Raw genomic sequence first — 24,701 nt, forward strand, 5'->3', positions numbered from 1 at the left:
TGTTTCAAATGTACGTATAGTGCAGATATGGCCATTGTCAGTGGGGGCAGCTCTCTTTGCTCCCAGGCATAGAGAATGACCTTTATTTGCCCCTGGTGAACATTATGTTCAACAGCCTAAGACCAACCCTGCTTTATCAGTCCCATCCAGTCCAGCATTCTGTTCCCACAGTAGCCAACCAGATGCCTATGGAAAGTTCACAAGCAGGACCCAAGTGCCCCCATTAGTAGAGGCAGAACACAGCCTTACCCCCAGGAATTTGTCTAATCATCTTTTAAGGCCATCCAAGTTGGTGGCCATCATTATTTCCTGTGGAAATGAATTCCATCAATTAGCTAAGCTCTGTGTGAAGAAGTACTTTCATCTCTCTGTCCTGAATCTTCCAACATTCATTGGATGTCCTTGAGTTCTAATCTGCTCATCTTCTTCACAGCAGCCCATCAGGCAGGCCTCTTCATTGCATGAATGCCAGTAACACATTGCATAAAATGTCCCATTTTTTTTTTTACACACACCCTTCAAAGGGTCCCAATGCAGCTTATGTAATTATTTCAGAAGTCTTTTTGCATGGAGGAGTGTGGTGCAGTTGTTAGAGCCTAGTTAGGATCAATCAATCACTGGTTCATCCAGTGACCTTGGGTCATAGTGACTAACACTACCTCTTGCAGGAGCGAATTCCACTGTGTGCTGCGTGCAGGAATACTTACTTTTGTCGGTTCTGAATCTTCCAACATTCAGTTTCCACCAATGTCTCCGAGTTCTAGTATTATGAATGTTTGCTGCTAATGCTTACTTGTTTGAGTATACCATCCAAACACAGCTTACCAATGGAGAGAAATTCAAAGAAGAAGAAGAAGAAGAAGAAGAAGAAGAAGAAGAAGAAGAAGAAGAAGAAGAAAAGAGTGTAATTTGTGAGTTTGGTGGCTGTGCACACATATGCATGCATGCACAAACCAACCCAGGGCTCTACCCTGACCCAGGGAGTACATGCTGTCCTCAAATCAACTTTTTGGGAGGGAGAGCTAATGTTTAGGGTTAATGTGGTTAGCCCCCAAAATGGTGTCTGGCATCCAAGACCATCACTTCCACCTCAGATACCCTTGTGCCAAGTTTCACAATGATATCTTAGGAGGCATCCAAATTGGTGCAGGTTGGAACTGTCCCACTAAATGTGGTAAAGACCCACCAAATGGGGTGTGTGTGTGTGTGTGTGTGGAACATTCAGAGGTGTCCAGATTGGTGTAGTTTGGACCCCTTATGCCAAAAAAGGGTTAAGTCACTGCAAAGTCACATTTTGATCCATCATCTTGATTCAAAATGGCACCCAACATCCAAACATCGGCAAAGACCACCATTCCCACCTCGGGAACCCTTGTACTAAGTTTGGTTACAATATCTCAAAAGGTGGCTGAACCTATGCCAAAGTGATGTTTCAGTCTGCCATCTGGATACAAAATGGCAGCCAGAGATACACACACACACACACATTGGGAACCCTCACGGCAAATTTGGAGATGATATCTCGAGAGACATCTGAATGCATAGAAAACATAGGCTTCTCAGCCTTTTGGCCAAGATCAAGTATATATGGAGAAATAATTTTCCAAAATATATAGTGGGCTGGTAATATTTTAACCACAGAATGCCGCCAAACCAAGAGGACCTCATGGCACAGACTGGAAGAGAAGAAGCTTTTTTTCCTCCTCTAACAAATATTTAATAACCGTTCCATAATATAATCTGTTGGTAGCATTTGGAACCATCTGAAGCTGTTCGTTTGACAGACTTCCTCCAGACGATGCTTGCCACAACGAGGAAATGGGACATCATCGTTGATTAGCTTCTTCTTCCTAAGGATGGGGGATACAGCAAAAGATCAGTTTTGAGAGCTCAAGTTGGTACAAACTTAAGATTCCCAGTTCGAAGGTGCTAACTGCTGTTGCCACCTTTTCATTTCTATTTTTTCCTTATTCAGCCCATCTGTGTGTTTTTTAATGATATTTATTGGGAAAAAATTTTAGAGTTACAAAAGAAAACAAAGTAGAAAAAGAACAAAGAAAGAACAAAGAAAAACACAAACCACATCCAACAATACAAATTCAAAAAAAAACAAAAATACACCGCAAACATTTAAAAACAAATCCATTATTCTCAAATCCTCAACTGTCATTACCTTCTTTCTTTGACCTCCTCCTTCTCCCTTTTTTTGTATCCTAGTTGTTAATTGTTGCAGCAAATCCTTTCCATATTGCATAAAATTCTGTCATTACATTACCTTAAACTATTTTAATCTTATCTTACTATGAAAAACCTTGAAACTTAAAACTTAAATCTTATTTTTACCAACTTCTCATAACCATAATGTGATGGGACAATGAGCTGCTTGTGTGTAAAATCCAAGTCCCTCAGAGTTTGGTCAAGTTTGCAAACCTCTGTCTGTAACGGAGCCCCTTAAACATGGCTCCGTCAGTCGCTGGCAGATTCCGACAGTGGTTGCTTTCGGAATCGCTTCCAACATAAAAGCTCCTTAACGGAAACACGTCTTCTGGACTCTCTGCGTGACAGTTTCCGGCGAGGAGTGGGTGTCCCTACAGGAGGTCCTGAAACCTCCCCACTGTTTTCGCTGGAAGTGTCTCTGAGCCATCCCTCCAGCTCCCTTTCCCTCAGCTCAGCTCCTCTCCCCCTACTGGTTCCCTCTTCAGCTGCTGAGTCTCTCCCAACCTGTGTGAGCCCTTTCACCTCCCTTCCTTCCGATGGCAGTTCCCTGACATCCACCTCCCCTCCAGGGCCCCCTTCACCCCCTCCCGCCCCCTCCTCTACGGGCGGTGAGGAGGCAAAACCCCGGAATGAACTTCCTTCATCTTCCGATGTCTCGAACACTTCTCTCCACCTGTTGCGGTTCCTGGTCTCGAAGTACTCCTCCTCCTCAGAGTCCATCTCCCCTTCCCCTTCCGAGTCCGGGAATCCTTCCAACTCCTCCTCCTCATCGGTGGTCCCAAAGTATTCCCTCCGGAACCTCTCCACAGGCTGAGGTTTCCTTGGGAACCTTTGATGGAACGTTTCTATCAATACCTCGTCATTGATATTTTCTGCCATTACCCAAGTGTTTTCTGACTCCGGTTCTCCTTCCCACGCTACCAAATACTCCACCTGATCCCCCTTCCACCTGGCGTCGAGGATTTCTGCCACATGGCTGCTGCATTCCCTTTCTTCTATGACCGGTCCCCGAGTGGCCATCCCTTCTCGTCCCCCCTCATACGGTGACAGTAACGACCTGTGAAATACTGGGTGCAGTTTCATGTGGTTGGGTAACCGGAGCCTGAAAGCCACTGGGTTGACCTGTTGAATGACCTCAAAGGGACCCAATCTCCTGGGTCTTAATTTCTTACAACCTCCTTTGAACGGCAACCCTTGGGTTGACAGCCACACCCTATCTCCCACCCTTATGGTTTCACCTTCCCTTCGGTTCTTGTCTGCCTGCCTCTTGTATTCTTCCTTCGCCCTTTCTAAGTTGAGTTGGAGCTGACGATGGATTGCTTCCATTTCTTCTACAAAATGCTCGGCTGCCGGGACGCTCCATCTCTCCCCTTCTCCCCCTGGGAAAGCCCTGGGATGACACCCATAATTAGCCAAGAAGGGGCTCATCCCTGTGGACACATTCTCGGCATTGTTGTAGGCAAATTCCGCCAGCGCCAACTTTTCTACCCAGTCATTCTCTCTGTCATTGACATAACACCTCAGGTATTGCTGGAGGACACCGTTTGCTCTTTCCGCCTGCCCGTTGGTTTCAGGGTGCCGGGCAGTCGAAAAGTTGACCTCCACCTGCAGTAAGCTCATGAGCTTCCTCCAGAACCTGGAAGTAAATTGTTTTCCTCGGTCTGAGACCACCCTCAATGGCACCCCGTGCAACCTAAAAATGTGTTCTACAAATAACTTCGCTGTCTCTTCCGCCGTGACTGCATGCGAGCAGGCTACAAAGTGGCACATCTTTGTTAGTAGGTCTACCACCACCATGATGGCTGTTTTCCCCTTGGACTTCGGCAGATCAGTCATAAAATCTATCGACACTGCCTCTCAAGGTCGTTCTGGGGTTGGTAAGGGTTCTAATAGCCCCGCCGGCGCCCGCCTCTCCCCTTTGGCTCGCTGGCATTGCTCGCACCCTCTTACATACTCCCGTACATCTTCCCTCACCTTAGGCCACCAAAATTCCCTGGTGACCAACCACATGGTTTTGTGTTGTCCAAAATGCCCCGCCGTGGGGCTGTCGTGCAACTGCTTGAGTACCCTCCCCCTTAAGTCTCCTTCAGGGATATACAGTGCCCCTTTGTAATACAAAGCTCCATTTCTTTCCTCGAAACCCCCTGGTTCCTCTCCCTCACCCCTAAGACCTCTGAGCTTATTCTGGGCATATTCATCATTCTCTGTTTCCTCTACCAGTTCTCTTTGCCCCACCAATGCTGCCCCACACACCCAGCGGTCCTCTGGGATGACATGTCTCTCTTTGGGTGCCCCCTCCCCTTCCAAATATTCAGGTTTGCGTGAGAGAGCGTCCGCCCTAACATTTTCTGGACCTGGCACATAACAAATTTCAAAGTGGAATTTGGAGAACTCCTGGGCCCATCTCACTTGCCGTTGGTTGAGCACTCGTGCCGTTCTCCAATACTCTAAGTTCTTGTGGTCCGTGCACACTTGCACCTTATGTTGTGCCCCAATTAATAAATGCCTCCATCTCCTGAACGCTTCATGAATGGCTAGTAGTTCTCGGTCATACACCGTGTAGTTCCTCTCAGATTTGTTCAGCTTTCGCGAAAAAAAGGCACACGGTCTCCACTCCGACTCCTCCTTGCCAGGCTGCAGAAGCACCGCCCCCACAGCCCGGTCTGATGCGTCCGTTTCCACTCGCATCGGTTTTTGTAAATCCACATGCAGGAGCTGTTCTTCCGAAGCGAACGCCCTTTTCAGCTCCTCAAAAGCTCGCTCCGCCTCCGCCGTCCAAACGAATTTCCTCTTACTGCTGAGACAGTCCGTAATGGGCGCCGTCAAGTGGGCAAAATTTCTGATGAACTTCCGATAGAAGTTTCCAAATCCAAGGAATCTTTGCACATCCTTCCTTGTTTTCGGTGTTTTCCATTCCAGTACCGCTTGGACCTTGCCAGGATCCATGGCCAATCCCTTGTCCGACAAGCGGTACCCCAGGAATTCCACCTCCTTGGCATGAAACTGACACTTCTCTAGCTTCACCCACAGCTGATTGGCTTGCAGTCTGCCCAACACTTCCCTGACGTCTTTTACATGCTGCTCCTCATTCTCTGAATATACTAACACGTCATCTAAGAAGGCCACACAATTCTTGTAAAGCAAAGGCCCCAGGACGTGGTTCATAAACGATTGAAAGCACGCGGAGCCTGCTTGTAAGCCGAAGGGCATAACTAAATATTCAAATGCCCCCAAAGGGGTGAACATGGTGGTTTTCCATTCATCCCCCTTCCTTATTCGTATCAGGTTGTACGCCCCCCTCAGGTCCAGTTTAGTAAAAATCTTTCCCTTCCTGACCCTTGTCAAAATGTCATCAATTCTGGGCATCGGGAAAGTCACTGGTTCTGACACTGCATTTAAGGCCCTGAAGTCCACTACGAGTCTAGGTTTGTCCGTGTTTTTTTTATCCACAAAAAACACTGGGCTGCCCCCCACCGCCCTGATGAACCCTCTCTTCAGGTTCTTGTCAATGAACTCCCTTAGCTCCTGCATCTCTCTGTCTGACATGGCGTACAGCTTGCCTACAGGGAGCTGTGCCCCAGGGAGTAAATTGATTTGACAGTCAAAGGGTCTATGTGGGGGTAGTTTGTCTGCCTCCCTCTCGCTGAAGACGTTGCTCAGGTCGGCGTATTGTTGGGGAACCTTCCCCTTCTCCATTACTTCCGTCCCTGCTAGAGTGGCTCTGGCCCCTCCTTGAGCCTCCCGCTCTTTGCAGTGTTCTAGACAATGTGCTGACCCAAAGGAGACCACTCTCTGATGCCAGCCCACTAGCGGATCATGTAACGCTAGCCAGCTCATCCCCAAAATAATGGGAGCTCCTCCCAAGGTAGCCACATTAAACGCTATTAGCTCAGTGTGTCTTGCTACCCTCATTATCATTGGGACGGTCTGCTGGCTGACTTCTCCTCCCAGCAGCTCCCTTCCATCGATCGTGGTCACCTGCAAAGGGTTACTTAAAGGGATAGTCTGTATCTGGTGCTCAGCAGCAAACTCCTTACTCATGAAATTGCAGGAGCTGCCTGAGTCCAATAGCGCCTTTATCTTTAGTGGGTGTCCGTTAGGCAGCTCTAGTAACACCTCTATCACTAGGGCGGGTTTAGGAGGTTCCGGCGTGGGCACTTTCACTGCTCTTTGGCCTGGCTGCTGTGCCCTGACGGTGGCAGCCAGGCGTTGGCTTTTACTTGCTCCGGTACCTTTTCCTCCCTCTCCCCAACAGCTCCCGCCATTCCTTGCCATTCCTTTCTTTGGGGGCAGACTCTGGCAAAATGACCTGGCTGTTGGCAGAGATAACATTTCTTGGCGCCCTTCCCCTCCTTCTTCCGCTCTTCACTGGGCTTTGAAACTGCGCGCGCGCGCGCGCTGTTCCAATTTCCATCGGCTCTCCCGGCGGGAACGGTGGCTCTGGAATCTCTGGAATGCGAAGCTCCCTCCAACGTTCCCCCTTCCCTTCCCGCCTCTCCAAGGCTCTCGCCTCTTGGCGTGCTCCTATGGTCAGCGCTGATTTGGTCAGCTGGTCCATAGACTCCGCCCTGGGCGCCCGGGAAAGTTCGTCTTTCACAGCCGAAGAAAGCCCTTCTTCAAAGAGCATTTGAATGGGTTCCGCCGATAGATCCCACCCCAATTTATGGATCAACATGGTAAACTCAGTCTAGTACTCACGAACAGATCGGCTCCCCTGTTTGCACGCCATTAACTGTCTGCGTACCACTCCCTGCTCAATATCGCTGGAAAACATCAGATTCATGGCACGAAAAAACTTCCTCGTGTCCTTCAGGATGTCATTATTCGTTGCCATCAGGGGCCTCACCCAGTCTTTCGCCCCCTTTTCGAGATGCCCAATCACAAAAGCCACCCGCGATTCCTCGTCGGGAAAGTCATCAAACTGCAGATTAAGGGCATATTGCATCTCTGTCCTAAAGGCATGATAGTCCTTGGGCTCCCCCCCAAACTTCTGTACCAATCCTGGCAACTTTCTGGTGAGCGGGGTGGTTTTCCCCTTCTCTGCATCTTGAGCCCTCCTCTCCTCAAGCCTCGCCGTCTGCAGCGCTAGCTGGACCTCCAACGCCCGGTACCTTTCTTCCAGGCTTGGACCCGCTCCAGCTCCTGCTTCTCCGGTTCCGGCTGGGTTGCTCATGATGCCTTCTCCTGCACAAGCTGCTCACGGAGACTGTCGGAATGCTGTGATGGGACAATGAGCTGCTTGTGTGTAAAATCCAAGTCCCTCAGAGTTTGGTCAAGTTTGCAAACCTCTGTCTGTAACGGAGCCCCTTAAACATGGCTCCGTCAGTCGCTGGCAGATTCCGACAGTGGTTGCTTTCGGAATCGCTTCCAACATAAAAGCTCCTTAACGGAAACACGTCTTCTGGACTCTCTGTGTGACAGTTTCCGGCGAGGAGTGAGTGTCCCTACAGGAGGTCCTGAAACCTCCCCACTGTTTTCGCTGGAAGTGTCTCTGAGCCATCCCTCCAGCTCACTTTCCCTCAGCTCACCTCCTCTCCCCCTACTGGTTCCCTCTTCAGCTGCTGAGTCTCTCCCAACCTGTGTGAGCCCTTTCACCTCCCTTCCTTCCGATGGCAGTTCCCTGACACATAATATTCTTACATAATTCTTTAAACATTTTTACTAAAGCCAAGTAATTTCATTCCAACATTTTTCTGACATTCATCAATTTTATAAAACAATCCTAGTAGTAGAAAAAGAAATAAAAACAATCCAATCTTCATCCAGCGTCCCTTCCTCCTGGTCCCGGGTTTTGTCAGTCCTTATTATCCCATCGATCTAGCGCATTAACCTGGTAACCTTATATCCGAGGCCCTTAAGTCTCTTCCATGTCCCTTCCACAGCTCTTCTTCATATTTGTAACTGTATTTTCCCTTATCTCCTGCTCGTTTCACTCGTGGGAACTCCAGCTTAACAGTGTTTTTGACCCTTCTCGACAGATCAGCCCCTTTTCCATAATCCACACTAAATTCCATGTGGTATTTAAGAACATGTTTCAAAATCCCTCCAAAATTAGGAGCCCCCACAATCCCAGACATCTCACGGCCCATTGCCCGACTTGAAAAGTCCAAACATCCCTGCATAGGGGGGTCTATCCAGCCCCCCATTTCCAAACCAAACCAAACTTTTTCTTTCCAAATCTGGCTTTTTCCAAGTTCATTTGTCAAATCCGAAAGCTCATGTTCCTGTTGGGCCTGTTCTGTCAGGGCACGCTCCTGATTTAATTCCTGGGTGGGCTCCACATATTTTCCCACTGCCTGTTCAAAATTTCCCACTGCCTGTTCAAAATTTCTAATCGAATCAGCCATTAAATTCGTCTTCTCATGTAGCTGTTCCAGTAGGGCATTTGTTTTATAGAAAGCACACAACAGAGCTTCTGAATACATTGTCCTGCAAGGTCAGATGTCTGTTCCCACGATTGTAATCTGTAACAGCTGCCAGCTCCCCGGAGTTGGTTACAGTTTCACAGTCTCCCTCTAGGGGGAAAACTTTTATTTGTTCTTTCTTTTAAAGACAAGTCTAGCAACAAAAGTTTCCTTTTTCAGATATTTTGTCAATATTTGTTCCTTTAAGAAGCGAAAGGGAACAATGGAGTCAAAGTTTCTCTTCTTATCGCTATCTGTCAAAAACGTTGTCTCTGGTCAATGAGCTTCAAAAAACGTCAGTCCTAACACCCCGCTCCAGGATCAGGACGGTGGAAAGTTACTTTACTTTACCCTCACTTCTGCAGGTTTAAACAGTCCGAAAAAATCCCCCCTCTTCTCCTGCTTCCGAAGGGGGTTCAACAATCTTAAATGATGAAAGTTAATCTTTTACAGGCGATTTTCTGAGCTCTAGTTTGCCATGTCTTTGCTTTAATCTGTCTACAAAGAAACGGAAGGCTGACTTCCTGTTTAGACCTTCCCGTTTCAGCGCCAAATTAAGGTAAACTTTTAAGTCCAATTTTCCTTTCTGCTCACAAGTCCTTATTTAGAGTCCAATTGTCCGAGTTTAGGTACTCACGGGTGATTATTTTAGAAGCCAGATTGTCCCAGGAAAAAGGCAGCGCTCTCCGGCAACGGCTGTGCGGCTTTGCTCCACGGAAGAAGCAGTTGACTCTCAGCACCGCGCCACTTCCCCCTCTTCGCTCCGGAGCCCGTTAATGGGTTCTTTTGCGGGTTGGGGGGGCGCTAAGGGTGCCCGCCAAGTCCCATGGTCACAGGCTTCATCCGCCTGTGATTTTTGAATGGGTCCCCGCTTCGCCGTAGCGGAAAAGACCCGATTCCCGTGGAGCTGGTCCCTCCAGTTCAGAGGGAATCCGCCATTGCCGATGGCGCCACCCCGGAAGTCTCCCTTATTCAGCCCATCTGGGAGCTTTGTGAGCTGAAGAGAGGGCAAAAATGCTTTCATACAGAGCTGTGGGGCCTGTGGCCTTCCAGGGGTTGTTGAATTGCAGCCCACATCAGCCCCAGCTAGCATGGGCAATAGCCAGAAGTGGTGGGAGCTGCAGTTCTTCAACATGTGGACGGCACCACAATGACTACCCTTGCTGCTGCTTCTTTTAAAACCACATTAATCTTCAACAGCTAGCTTGAAATGTATTGTTGTTGGCATCTTAGAATCATAGACTCATAGAATCATAGAATCCTAGAGTTGGAAGAGACCACAAGGGCCATCGAGTCCAACCCCCCTGCCAAGCAGGAAACACCATCAGAGCACTCCTGACATATGGTTGTCAAGCCTCTGCTTAAAGACCTCCAAAGAAGGAGACTCCACCACACTCCTTGGCAGCAAATTCCACTGTCGAACAGCTCTTACTGTCAGGAAGTTCTTCCTAATGTTTAGGTGGAATCTTCTTTCTTGTAGTTTGGATCCATTGCTCCGTGTCCGCTTCTCTGGAGCAGCAGAAAACAACCTTTCTCCCTCCTCTATGTGACATCCTTTTATATATTTGAACATGGCTATCATATCACCCCTTAACCTCCTCTTCTCCAGGCTAAACATGCCCAGCTCCCTTAGCCGTTCCTCATAAGGCATCATTTCCAGGCCTTTGACCATTTTGGTTGCCCTCCTCTGGACACGTTCCAGTTTGTCAGTGTCCTTCTTGAACTGTGGTGCCCAGATCTGTCCCTCTCAAGGGTCAATGGAGTGCACTTCTGGGGGTGAAGTCAAACCACTGCGTTAGCAGCACTGAAGTGCTGGGGCACAAGCCCTGGTGGTGTGTATGGAGATCCTTGGTTGCCCAGACCAGAAGACCACCAACCCTCTCGGACTTGCTGATGTGGTCCAAACGAAAGCAGAGCAATACATCTGACACCAGCTGGGTTGAAGGAGATGCCAGGCAGAGGTGTACAAAACACCATTGAACTGTCTTAGGGACTCCATTCTGGATTTGTAAAGCTATGGTTTTCCCAGTAGTGATGTATGGAAGTGAGAGATGGACCATAAAGAAAGCTGATCGCCGAAGAATTGATGCTTTTGAATTATGGTGCTGGAGGAGACTCTTGAGAGTCCCATGGACTGTAAGAAGATCAAACCTATCCATTCTTAAGGAAATCAGCCCCGAGTGCTCACTGGAAGGACAGATCCTGAAGCTGAGGCTCCAATACTTCGGCCACCTCATGATAAGAGAAGACTCCCTGGAAAAGACCCTGATGTTGGGAAAGATGGGGGGCACAAGGAGAAGGGGACGACAGAGGACGAGATGGTTGGACAGTGTTCTCGAAGCTACCAACATGAGTTTGACCAAACTGCGGGAGGCTGTGGAAGACAGGAGTGCCTGGCGTGCTCTGGTCCATGGGGTCATGAAAAGTTGGACACGACTAAACGACTAAACAAAAACAACATTCCTTATAGCCTTTTCTTTTCCCAAATACGTCCCACGAGGCAGTGGAGGTTTAGGGTCAGAGTTTTCCTTCTACTAGATGAGCTAGTGGATGAGCCGCATCTGCCTCTCACTTCATTCTACAGCATGTGTAGAAGCCACTTCCTTGACCCTTGGACTCACTCTCGGTCTCTTCTGCTCAATCCACTGGAGCCTGTCTTGAAATGCTGCTACAGAAATCAGCTCAAAATAGACTTCCGGGGGCGGCGCGAACGGCAATGGCGGTCCTCTTCTGAACGGGAGAGGAGGCTCCGCAGGCAACGGGTCGTCCGCTACGGCGAAGCGGAGACCCACTCTGGAAAACCCCAGGCGGCAAGAGCCTGGGGTCTTGAGGCTCGGTGGGCGCCTTGAGCGACCCTCCAAGTGCAGAAGGAACCGCGTAAGGGGCTCCGGAGCGCGGAGGGGGGTTGCGGCGCTGTGAGCTGTTTCACAGCCTGAGGAGCGAAGCCGCGCTGCTACTGTCGGTGAGCGCTGATCCCTTTTCCTGCTAAATTACGGATTCGGACGAAAAAGCAACTAACTCGTGAGTAAAAGACTGAGTCACTTGAATTTGAGATTTTAAAAGGAAAACTTAAATTGGCTTGAACTTGGCTGAAAGCGGAGAGACGTGGAAGCAGGAAGTCCGTCTTCCGCAGCCATTGAACTTGAAAAAAGCAATCAGCTGGAGGAGTGGAGGCTGAAAGAAAGAGATTCTAAGTTTTACAGATCTAAGCATCTATTGAACTTGCATTTTAAAGTAAAGACTTTAAGCTAAAGATTTGGGATTTTTATTTGCACTTGACTTTCCTCCTTTTATTGGATTACAAATTAGAAGGTGAAACCCAGAGTCAGGAGCTGCCTGAGCACTAAGGGAGCTGTCAGCACTGCAGATTTGGATACTGTATATTGGAACTTGAAACAATCTGAGGGTATTGAGACCTTTTAAATTTGAAACATTCTTTTTGGAGATAAATAAGCACTGTCTGCAACAAAGTGACCATTTATAAACTCTGCTAAACATTTGTATTTGAAGGTTCTTGGACATTAAATTAGACTCTGAAAGACAGATTAAGCTCCCTCTAGAGGATTGGATTAAAACAGTGACTTTACATGCACTTTTTACTTTCGATTCCCTTGCTGTTTGCTTGCTCTGGACCTTTCCATTCCCATGGGAATAACTCAGTGTGACCTTGACTGATAGATAACGTTGGAATGAGTGGCACAAGAAAAAGAGGGAGAGCTAAACAAACAACTTTAACAACTCTAACCTCAGCCTCACAGACACGTAGATCATCTGTGCCTACTTTGCCCTCAGAAGTGGAGGGAGAGGGCGAAGCAGAGCAGTTACAATTGGAAGATATGGCCTCAGGAGCATCTGTTTCTGTTTTAGACAAAATTTTTGAAAAATTGGAAGCTTTGGACAAGAAAGCAGATGCGCAATCAGCAAAGATTGATAAAAACACAGAATGTTTAAATAAATTAACCACACAAGTGGTACAGAATGCACAAGCAATTGGACAGTTAACGGAGGCCTCAGCAGAAAATCGGAAATTGACTGAGGACACCAGACAAAAATTTGAAAATTTAGAGCAAGAGGTAAGACCACTCACTAAACAAGTCGGGGAACACCAGATTTATCTCTCTATGATAGAACTGCGAAACCGTGAGAACAACTTAAGGATTAGATCACTACAAGAGGCAGAAGAAGGACATCTAACTGAGTTTTTGACCAAAGAATTCTCCAAGTTCTGGAACTTGGAAGAAAAGGACTTTAAAATTGTGTCAGCTTTCAGACTTGGAAGATTTATAAAGAAGGAGAGGCCCAGAGACTGTTTGATAACATTGAGATCAAAGGAGGAAAGGGATAAGATTTTGGGACTACATTTTGTAAAATCACTGGAGGTTTTGGATAGAAGAATTGAAATTTATAAAGATATCCCAAGACTACTGCTTGATCTTAGAGCCGCCTATTCTGAACTTGTTAAACTACTAAGGAGCAACGCAATTCCATTCAGGTGGGAATTTCCCCAAGGAATATCTTTTACCTTTAGAGGGAGAAAGGTTAAAGTGAGAACACTGGAAGAGAGAGACAAATTCTTGTCTACATACGGAGAGGACCTTCAAAAAGGAATTGAACTACCTTCTGGGCCTGAGGCAACGCCAGTACCAACATCAGCATCTGTGGAACCTGAAGATCCTGAGAAGATACCACCCCTTGAAAAATAACCAGATAGTTCAGGATGTCTCTGCAACTGTTGAGCTGGAATATTAATGGTTGTAACATTCCGGAAAAAAGGAAGAAAATATTTCATATATTAAAAAAAGAACAATTGGACATTATTTGTTTACAAGAAACACATGTGACGAGGCTCCACAGAAAAGTGTTAATAAATAAAAGATTGGGCCAGGAATTTGTATCGTCCGACAAAGTTAAGAAGAGAGGTGTGGTGATATATGCAAAAGAGAGCCTGTCACCTAAATTCCTATTTAAAGATGAACATGGAAGAATTTTGGCTATTGAGATACAATATCAAGGAGAGAAACTGTTGATATTAGGAATCTATGCACCTAATGAAGGGAAATCGGAATTCTACAAGAAGTTGCAGGAGACAATGCTGGACTACCTAGACTACAACAACATCATAATGATGGGAGATATGAATGGGGTCGTATCAACTAACATGGACAAGTCACAAAGTCAAAATGTTACAAAAGACGGCAGACTACCTAAAACCTTTTTTGAAACGACTGACAATATGGATTTGATTGACATTTTGAGGACAAAGAACCCACTAGGAAGAGAGGGAACATTCTTTTCTGAAGCCCAACTGACCTGGACAAGAATCGACCAAATATGGATCTCCAGAGGCCTGGCACCTAAGGTCAGAAAAGTGGAAATCTGCCCAAAGACCTGCTCCGACCATAATGCAGTAAAGATGGATATGACACTATTATCAACTGGATCCTTCAGATGGAAGATGAATGACAATTTGTTTAGAGATCAGGAAATTACCAAGAAGGCCCAAAAAGTTCTGAAGGACTATTTTGAGATAAATATGAATAATATGGTGGAAAAAAGAATAATCTGGGACGCAAGTAAAGCTGTAATGAGGGGATTCTTGATACAACAGAATGCAGTAAAGAAAAGAACACAAAATGAGAAAAAAGATAAGATCTTGGAAAAAATAAAAGAATTAGAGAAGAAATTAAGAGTGAATCCGAAGTCACAGCCAACTCTGAGAGAAATTAAACTTTATCAAACACAATATTCTAAATTGATAAATCAGGAAATTGAATGGAAGGTTAAATTAATGAAACAAAAAACGTTTGAGTCGGCGAATAAATGTGGAAAACTGCTAGCTTGGCAGCTGAAGAGAAGACAAAGATTAAATACTGTTACAAACTTAGAGGTTGATGGAAAAAACATCCAGAATCCAGTGGACATTAGAAAGTGTTTCCAGAGATACTTCAAAAAATTATACACCCAAGGGCCGCAAGATGATGCTGAGATTAAACAATTTTTGGCAAAAAACGGACTATCTAAATTGTCACAAGAAAATAGGACAATCCTGAATTCTAAAATAACACGACAGGAGATCGAACAAGCCATCCAGAACATGCAACTTGGCAAATCTCCAGGACCAGATGGGCTGACCTCCAAGTACTATAAGACATTAAAAGACTATTTGATACAACCTTTGATGGAGGTCAGCAATGAAATTATGGAGGGGAAGAGGGCACCGGAGTCGTGGAAGGAAGCGTTTATCACATTAATACCAAAGTCGGAAGCTGAAAAGACACAACTTAAGAACTACCGTCCCATCTCTCTTTTAAATGTGGATTACAAAATATTTGCAGACATTTTGGCAAATAGATTTAAAAAAGTTTTAAATGAAGTAATTCATAAGGACCAGGCTGGCTTTCTCCCAGGAAGACATCTGTTTGCTAATACAAGGAATATTATTGACATTTTGGAACTTTTGCAAACAGACATAAATACAAAAGCAGTTTTAATTTTTATAGACGCGGAGAAGGCCTTTGACAATATCTCCTGGAAATTTATGATGGGAAATTTAAAAGAGATGGGAGTGGGACGGGGTTTTGAGAATGGGATCGGGGCGATATATTCAGAACAGAAAGCTAAACTGATAGTTAATAATGTGGTTACAGAAGAGTTTAAAATTGAAAAAGGGACACGACAAGGTTGCCCTATTTCCCCTTTGTTATTTATTTCGGTTCTGGAAGTGCTATTGAACATGATTAGAGAGGATCGGTTGGTGGAAGGAATTCAGGTCGGTCAGAAACAATATAAATTAAAAGCTTTTGCAGATGACCTGGTTTTGACCTTGCAGAAGCCAGAGCCCAGTACGAAAAGAGTATTACAACTGATTAATGACTTTGGTCGGGTGGCTGGATTTAAACTAAATAAACAGAAAACTAAGGTTTTGGGGAAAAATTTGACTGATACAGAGTCAGAACGGTTTCAGAATGAGACGGAACTTAATGTGGTTAAAAAAGTAAAATACCTAGGGGTAAACATAACAGCAAAAAATCTAAGTCTATTTAAGGACAATTATGAAAAATGCTGGACAGAAATCAAGAGAGACTTAGATAGTTGGTCAAAATTGAAACTTTCTTTGTTAGGCCGAATTGCTGCTATCAAGATGAATGTATTGCCAAGGATGTTGTTTTTATTTCAAACACTTCAGGTCTTGGACAAAACGGGGTGCTTTCAGAAGTGGCAGAGAGACATTTCTAAGTTTGTCTGGCAGGGCAAAAAGCCCAGAATTAAGTTTAAGATATTAACTGATGCAAAACAAAGAGGGGGCTTTGCCCTGCCAGACTTAAAGTTGTATTATGAAGCCGCAGCGTTCTGCTGGCTAAAAGACTGGCTACTTCTTGAAGACACTGATGTGCTAGATTTGGAAGGGTTTAACAATGCTTTTGGATGGCATGCATATTTATGGTATGACAAGGTTAAAGCAAATAAGGCCTTTAAGAACCATATTGTCAGAAAATCATTGTTTAATGTCTGGACAAAATATAAAGACTTGCTGGAAAATAAAACACCAAGGTGGCTTTCACCTTTGGAAGCCAAGGCCCGAAAAAGACCCAATATGGAGGCTAAATGGCCAAAATATTGGGAAATACTAGAAAAGGATGGAGACAATTGGAAATTGCAGAGTTTGGAGAAAATGAAAGACAAAGTGCGAGATTGGTTACATTACGCTCAGATTAAAGAAGTTTTTAAAAATGATAAGAAACTAGGGTTCCAGGTGGAGAAATCAAAATTAGAAACAGAATTGTTAGAACCAAAGATTAAGGTACTTTCAAGGATGTATAACTTGCTGTTGAAATGGAATACACAAGATGAAACGGTTAAATCGGCTATGATAAGGTGGGCACAGGACATTGGGCATAATATCATGTTTGAGGACTGGGAGAGGTTGTGGAGCAATGGATTGAAATTTACTGCATGTAACGCTCTGAAAGAAAATGTAATGAAAATGATTTATAGATGGTATATGACCCCAGTCAAACTTGCCAAAATTTACCACCTGTCTGATAATAAGTGTTGGAAATGCAAAGAGTGTGAGGGAACGTTCTTCCACCTCTGGTGGACTTGCCCTAAAGTGAAGGCGTTCTGGGAAATGATATATAATGAACTGAAAAAGGTATTTAAATATACCTTCACTAAGAAACCAGAGGCTTTCCTTTTGGGTATTGTCGGCCAAGGGGTGGCAAAGAAGGACCAGACATTTTTTATGTATGCAACAACAGCAGCAAGGATACTTCTCGCAAAACATTGGAAAACTCAAGATCTACCCACACTGGAAGAATGGCAGATACAACTGATAGACTACATGGAACTGGCTGAAATGACCGGCAGAATCCGTGACCTGGGAGAAGAGAGGATTGAGGAGGACTGGAAGAAATTTAAGAACTATTTACAAAAGTATTGTAATTTGAGTGAATGCTAAACAAGACGCTAGATCAAAATAACTGAGCACCACTAAATTTAGAAGTTTTTAAGAAAATAAGTAAGACTGTGAAATTTAGCTCCTTCTGAGAATTACAAGATTATGAAATATAGAAGGGATATAAGAATTTAAATAAGATGATAAATTGCTGACAAAATGTTACAACGATGAAAGTGGGAGCGGGAGATGTGAGGAAGTCCAAAGAAAATGTGAAAATATGTTAAGATCAATGTTACATTGTTTACTATGTTTATTTTTACTGTAAAACTTAATAAATTGCTTTAAAAAAAAAAAAAGAAATCAGCTCAAAATATCCCACTCTTCCAAAGAAGCCAGCAGAGGGAATCAGAATTCATTGGTCACAGTATAAGTCAAACCTCAATGCAAAACAGCAACTTCTGGGATTATTATTTTTAACCCAGACATGCAGGTGAACTGTACAGCTCCATTGGCAGAGCTGGCTCAATACATTTTGCTGCCTGAGAGGCAAGGACAAAGTGGTACCCTCTCCCCATTCCACATACAGAAGCCAACCAGAATGGCAGCTGAATCTTGCTTCAACACTAGTAATGGGTTAGCATCCTTCACTGCATTTTAGTGATGGGACAAGGGCAGGTCATGAGGCATGCAGAGTTCTGTTCTCCAGCAGAAGGGATTGGCTGATTGGCTGATAGGGTCAGCCCTAACCATTGATTCACAAAGGGTGCGTTCAGACGTGATTATGATGCCTGATTAGAATGCTAGTGCCTGTGTCCAATGACCCTTTCACACTGCTATACCTGCAGTATACCAGCTCAGTCGGTAGAGCATGAGACTCTTAATCTTTGGGCAAAAAATTGTGGCATGCAGGGGGTTGGACTAGATGATCCTTGTGGTCCCTTCCAACCCTACAATTCTATGATTCTATGATCTAAAACCCATGTGTTTTGAATAGAACTGAAATCATCACCACTTAAAATTGTCTTGTATGAACTCTTGAGACTTCAAAAACTCTGAAAATTTGTTAGCTGCACAAATATTTGGCCAGGGGATATTTGGTATCAGCATTTTGACATCCAACCATTTTACAACAGTTAATATCTTGCCATATCCAACAGCCAAGTTACTATAGGATTTATTAAGCTAGTTCTCTCTCGTCCAGTGTTTGGGCTGTTGCTTATGCGGCCAAAGCAGTATCATTCAGATACAGGGAAGGGCTGTCAGAAGGAGGGACAGGGAGAGAAATGCAATTTAGTTTGCATGTAAAGGCAAATCTACCTAATCATAGTTTTTGGAACAATATGCAAATCAAAACACAACTGTCGTTTGAAATCCACACTTGTCTGAATTTTGCAATGCAGTTTTCCAGCCAAGTATTGTATCCAAAATGCAAATTGTAGGGTGAAATGCACAGATGAATGCATATATTACTGAAAATAACATCAACATGCATTACATTAGTGGAAAAATAATTATTATGGAAACAAGGCTTGCAAAAACGAGTACATTAGGCAAAACAGCCTACAAAAATGAGTACATTAGGATAAATTAGCACTAAAATGCTGCTGAATTTTCATGAGGACTTTTGTTTAAAAAAAAGCAATCCCAAACTATTGTAGAAAACCGAATTTAAGATTAGAGAAACTGAGAAATTGAGAGGAAGAGATGGAGTCACCCATCCCTAACATGGAACTGACCATAGTCAGTGCCACCAGGTAAACAGAATACCTGTGGGGAGGAGGGATGGGCAGAGGCGAGTGACTGATGGCAGTTAACAGCAGCAAAGCCATGCTGATGGCAGCAGCAATGGAAAGGAGCCATTGGTGGGAGACCAAGCATGCCAACTACCAACCCTGAGGGTGGTCAGTGGTAATTACGAGGAAGACAACCATGGGAAAGAGTTGCTATATTTCAATAAAAACAAAATCAAATTAATCACATCTCCTGCATGAACATAATACTTAGCTTTGCCAACAAAAGCCCATTATAACATATCCAGTGCTATTTTTCCAGAAAAAGAGGTATTGGAACTCACCATGAACACCTCCCTCATTCTCTTATAATAGCAACAGAGAGGTGCCAGAACCCACCTGAGAAGTGCTGGAACTGAGTTCCAGTGAGTTCCAGCTGAAAAAAGCCCTATATATAGCCACGCGCTCACCCAGCACACAAACATCAGAAATGAATTACTTCTTGCTTTGCAGCAAGACTGTCCCTCCGGATGTTGTGGAACCACAATTCCCACCAGCCATGGTAAGCATGGCCAATGGCCAGGGATGATGAGAGTTGTGGCTCAGTAACATCTGGAAGGCCACACCTGACTGACAAGAGCAATAGCTGTACAACAACAAAATCCTCTATATCAGGCATCCCCAAACTCGACCCTCCAGATGTTTTGGCACTACAACTCCCATCATCCCTAGCTAACAGGACTAGTGGTCAGGGATGATGGGAACTGTAGTCCCAAAACATCTGGAGGGCTGAGTGTGGAGATGCCTGCTCCATATCCTTGAGAAAGGCCCCATCAAACCCAGGGCAGATTACATCTGAGAAGACTTGCATAGTGTTGGAAGTACACCTGTCAACACCAGTTGCTGTGAAGCACCAGAGGGAAAGGCACTGGTGCATTCAGGCCACACTTGCAGCCTTCCCAGGCGCAAGGGCGCTGACTTGGGCGCCACACTGTGGGTGCCCAGCACTGTGGGTGCTCACTATGACAGTGGAGGCAGCCATCTTCCCCTGAGTCTTGATAAAGGATGCTGCAATTGAGAGATGGTGGGGGAGGACTCACAGTGCTTTGCTCCTATGCCACTGACCCAATTCAAGACTATTTTCCAGCTGGAGGTCCACACTTCCTCTTGGCCAATTTTTGGGGTGGGGTGCATGGCTGGGGCTGAGCTGTCCCTATGAAAACCAGCTCTTTAAAGCTGAATTGGAGCAAACATCAATTCAAGCTTTCAATGGATTTATGTTTGCTAAGATTGGGCTTTAAATAGCGGGTTTCTGTGGGGAAAGCTCCAGAGCAAAAAGAAGGGAGCTCAGACACTGAGCTTTAAATTTCTTCAATTTCTCTTACATGCCCTGACATTACAGCTCACCTGACAGCAACTTATGCAGTCACACTGGTTTCTTTAGGTTCCTCCCTCTTTTCTCTCTTGTTGGAATTGTCTGCATATGTGCCTTCAATATTTCACCCTTACAAAACTCCAGTTCTTCTTAGACTACCTTCTCTTGGCATATTTCTGGTCACGGAATCAGTGGCGTAGCGTGGGTTCTCAGCACCCGGGGCAAGGCAAGTAATTTGCGCCCCCTAACCCGGGGCAAGGCAAGTAATTTGCGCCCCCTAACCCGTGGATTTTAGCACTCGAGTCTCTTCCGCACCCCCTCCAGATGTTGCGCCAGGTGCAGCAGGCCCCCCTGCACCCCCCACGCTACGCCACTGCTCCCACCACAAGTCTTCAGGACAGCCATCTGAAGGCTGGCGCGGGGAGAAGGTCTCTCCGCCCGACCGCCAGGCTTCGGAGCAGCCTTCCGAAGGCTGGTGCGGGGAGAAGGTCTCTCCGCCCCACCGCCAGGCTTCGGAGCAGCCTTCCGAAGGCTGGTGCGGGGAGAAGGTCTCTCCGCCCGACCGCCAGGCTTCGGAGCAGCCTTCCGAAGGCTGGCGCGGGGAGAAGGTCTCTCCGCCCCACCGCCAGGCTTCGGAGCAGCCTTCCGAAGGCTGGCGCGGGGAGAAGGTCTCTCCGCCCCACCGCCAGGCTTCGGAGCATCCTTCCGAAGGCTGGCGCGGGGAGAAGGTCTCTCCGCCCCACCGCCAGGCTTCGGAGGAGCCTTCTGAAGGCTGGCGGTGGGGCGGAGAAACCTCCTCCCGCCGCCAGGCTTTGGAGCAGCCTTCCGAAGGCTGGCGGTGGGGCGGAGAGCCCTCCTCCCGCCCCCAGCCTTCGGAGCAGCCTTCCGAAGCCTGGCGGCGGGAGGAGGTCTCTCCGCCCCACCGCCAGGCTTTGGAGCAGCCTTCCGAAGGCTGGCGCGGGGAGAAGGTCTCTCCGCCTCACCGCCAGGCTTCGGAGCAGCCTTCCGAAGGCTGGCGCGGGGAGGAGGTCTCTCCGCCCCACCGCCAGCCTTCGGAGGAGGTCCGAGGACAGTGGGGTTCCTGCTTCCTCCAGGAGGGCCGGCCAAACGCGCCCCCCCCAAATGTTGCGCCCGGTGCGGCCGGCACCCCTGGCACCCCCCACGCTACGCCACTGCACGGAATCTCACCCAGTAGTTCCTTAAGCTTTTTGAAATCCGTTCGGAGTGCATGTCCAACTACACTCAACTTTCCCTTGCCTCTGTATCATGAAACCCAGGAGGACATGATCACTTCCTCCCAAGGTCCCCAGACAAACTCCATGAGCATCTAAATTAGAACAGGAGTGAAAACCTCAGGACCAGGGGCTAAGTGAATCCCCACCCAGCCCCATCTTTCTTTCCCCAGGGCCATATACCTCACCAGACTGCTGTGTGCCCCTCACAAGTGCTTTTGCCTGCCTGGAATGTGTCCTTAAACTGTGAGCATTGTAGCTAAACCAGTAAGAGTCACCATCTGTTGTTCCACCCACTTCTTGCCTTTAGCCCCACCCACCACTAACATATAGCTCACAGAAGGCTGCCCATGAGGGAACAGCCACCTTGAAAACTCAATGATGAAACAGTGAGGTGTGCTTAAAAAATAGGTGGCACAGTCTTTCACATGCCATTTTCAAATGCTGCAACAGCCTTCCCCAGCCAGGTGCCTTCCAGCTGAGGCGAGTTTTAATCCAAAACATCTGGAAAGCACTAAGCTGGGCCTACGTGTGCCATAATAAAGGCTGAGCTCCACTTGGAGTCCTTGGTAGGTAAGACAACTTGGTCCAGGTTATTGGTGTGGGATAAATCAGCCTCATATAACCAACATACTTAACTTTAATTAATACATGAAGGGGTTAAGACCATAGAGTAAGCTGTCCTGCCTTGCTTAGCTAAGTCAGACCCCCTTAGCTTGGGAGGAAGGGCTACCCAATTCTGTTCTTTCTCTCTTCCACCATGAGAACCCTTCCAGTAAGGAGGTCTAAGCTGGATGCTCCAAGCTTAGGCAATCCATCTTTGTGTTTCTATACAAATAATTTAGAAACCTTTACAATTTTGGAACTAACCTAAGTTTTACTGCCTGACTTTCCTTGCTGCTATATGGAAAAGCACATGAATCTGACCTTTGAAAAGTTTGTAAGTAAATCATTTTTAACTTACATGTGGTTTCTTTCTATGATCAGGGAAGTGGGGGGCTTTGCAAGCAACTTAGAAAGGAATATTTTAAAGCAAGAAATATTTTCCATGCTTTATTTTGTTGCATATTTTGTGATTTTAAATCTCTGCTGGGCCTTTTTCAGCAAAGAGTACTTGCCCCAAACCTGGATTTAGACATGCAAGGAATTCTTTTTTTATTTTACCTAAAGTATTTCCCCCTTTAACCAAATTACAAAATACTAAAACCAACCATTTGTTTTAATGCATTGGTCTGCAGCTGAGGGGTTGGGACCCACTACTCAGCCATGACCTGATCTAAGGTGGGTTGCAACAGCAGTGCTACCAACTATACAAATATATGATAAAAATAATGATTAAGAAGTGGGTTCCCACATGCACGTTTGGGTTAAACGTTAGTCCTGAGCTGGAAAAGGTTGAGGACTACTGGTTCAATTAACCTATATGCCACCTTTCAAGAGGTATTCCCAGATATTGGAACTTCGGGGAAGGGACATAGCTTGGTGGCAGAGCATTTGCCTTGTACGTAGATCCAAAGTTCAACCCCCAGAATATATCCCGGTAGGGCAGGAGAAACTGTCTGAAACCCTGGAGAACTGCTGCCAGTCATGGTAGATAATAAAAGGTAAAGGTAAAGGGACCCCTGACCATTAGGTCCAGTCGTGGACGACTCTGGGGTTGTGGTGCTCATCTCACTTTATTGGCCGAGGGAGCTGGCGTACAGCTTCCGGGTCATGTGGCCAGCATGACTAAGCCGCTTCTGGCGAACCAGAGCAGTGCACGGAAACACCGTTTATCTTCCTGCCGGAGTGGTACCTATTTATCTACTTGCACTTTGACGTGCGTTTGAACTGCTAGGTTGGCAGGAGCAGGGAGCGAGCAACAGGAGCTCACCCTGTCGCGGGGATTCAAACCGCCGACCTTCTGATCGGCAAGTCCTAGGCTCTGTGGCTTAACCCACAGCGCCACCCACATCCCCATGGTAGATAATAGCGTAGACTAAATGGACCAGCGGTCTGATTCAGTGCCAGGCAGGTTGCTATGTTCCCATGTCATTTATCATGCGCTACTTAGAGGGTCCTGGATTTCACTTAGGGAATGAGCATAAACTACACATGAAATAAATGAACACAACTTACTGCTTGTGCTTGTGTTTGTGCTTGTGCTTCAGCTGCAGTTTCTCCTGCAGCTTCAGGACCATACTGCTCCACGTCCTCACCATAATTGCTCTCCCCGAAGTCTGCTTCATTTGAATAATCCACTTCTGGTGCCCCGTAGTCCCCAGGTCCATAGCCTTGGAAAAGGGAGTTGCAAGGCAGGACGAAGTAGAAAAACCAACAGCAGCACAATTGTGCTCCTTTGAAAGGCATCGCCTCCTTCCCTTAACAAAAAGTGCTCTGGGCAAACTGGTGAGGAGGAGAGTGAAGAAAGAAATGTCCTGGGTTGCGCAGAGAGCCTTCCTTTAATAGGGGAGCGCAGCCAATGGACTCAACAGCACAAAGAGTTCTGTGCCAGTTAAGTTGGATGTTGGTGGAGAGAATAGAAGCAAGAGCAGGAAGTGATGTCACAATGACAGCAAAGGCTGGCGTTTGTAAGAAGAACCTGATGCTGGAAACTGGCACACTGGCTCCTTTTATTTTAAAAGTTGGCTACAATAAAAGAGTTTCTTCTAGGGCTGCCCAGTGGATCCAGCACTGAATCAGGCATTGGCTGTATTGAGTTGAGGTATCCCCCAATCACACTGGGTCCACACAGATTGATCCGGGACTGTCAACGGATTCTGAGAAAATATCTATAACGAATTGAAAAAGATGTTTAGATTTTCATTTGGGGGGGAAACCCAGAATCCTTTCTCCTAGGCATCATGTCAGAGGAAATAAAAAGAACGGTCAGACCAATATTTATGTATGCAACTACGGCAGCCAGGTTATTGATTGCCAAAAATTGGAAAAGCACAGCATCCCAACTAAAACAGACTGGTTATCTAAAATGATGGAATACTTCCATATTGCCGAACTAGCAGGGGGGATAAGAGGAGATATGGTACAAAAAGTGAATAAAGAGTGGGCTAACTTTAAGGAATATATCAAAATTTATGCGGAAGAAGTAGAATTTTTGACAGATATTGAGTGAATCCAGAAAATGATTAGAGTGAAAGGAGAGTAAAGTTAAGATAAAAGAACAGATTAAAGAAGTAATTAAATGTGTTTACGCTAGTTGGAAAAATAAAGTAGTGCAACAAGAATGGCTGGAAGTCAAGTCACTTGGTGGGTGTCCGTGTGAGGTAGGTGTGTAGCTATGTTGATATGTATAGTATAGGCAGGTATTATATAGAGTAATGTAGGCATGTTTTATGTTATGAAAAT

General features: G+C 45.9%; 1 long non-coding RNA gene across 1 annotated transcript; it reads right to left on the minus strand.

Annotated features, from left to right (window-relative positions):
• Positions 1–1,692: 1,692 nt before the first annotated feature.
• LOC308463872 lies at positions 1,693–24,698 on the minus strand. The gene is made up of 2 exons (XR_013979755.1): positions 23,475–24,698; positions 1,693–1,850 (listed from the first exon to the last, which is right to left on the minus strand). It is a non-coding gene; the product is annotated as an uncharacterized lncRNA (long non-coding RNA).
• Positions 24,699–24,701: the final 3 nt, after the last annotated feature.

Source organism: Podarcis pityusensis (genome assembly GCF_964106645.2).
Source record: "Podarcis pityusensis genome assembly, chromosome: 15".
Taxonomy (NCBI): domain Eukaryota; kingdom Metazoa; phylum Chordata; class Lepidosauria; order Squamata; family Lacertidae; genus Podarcis; species Podarcis pityusensis.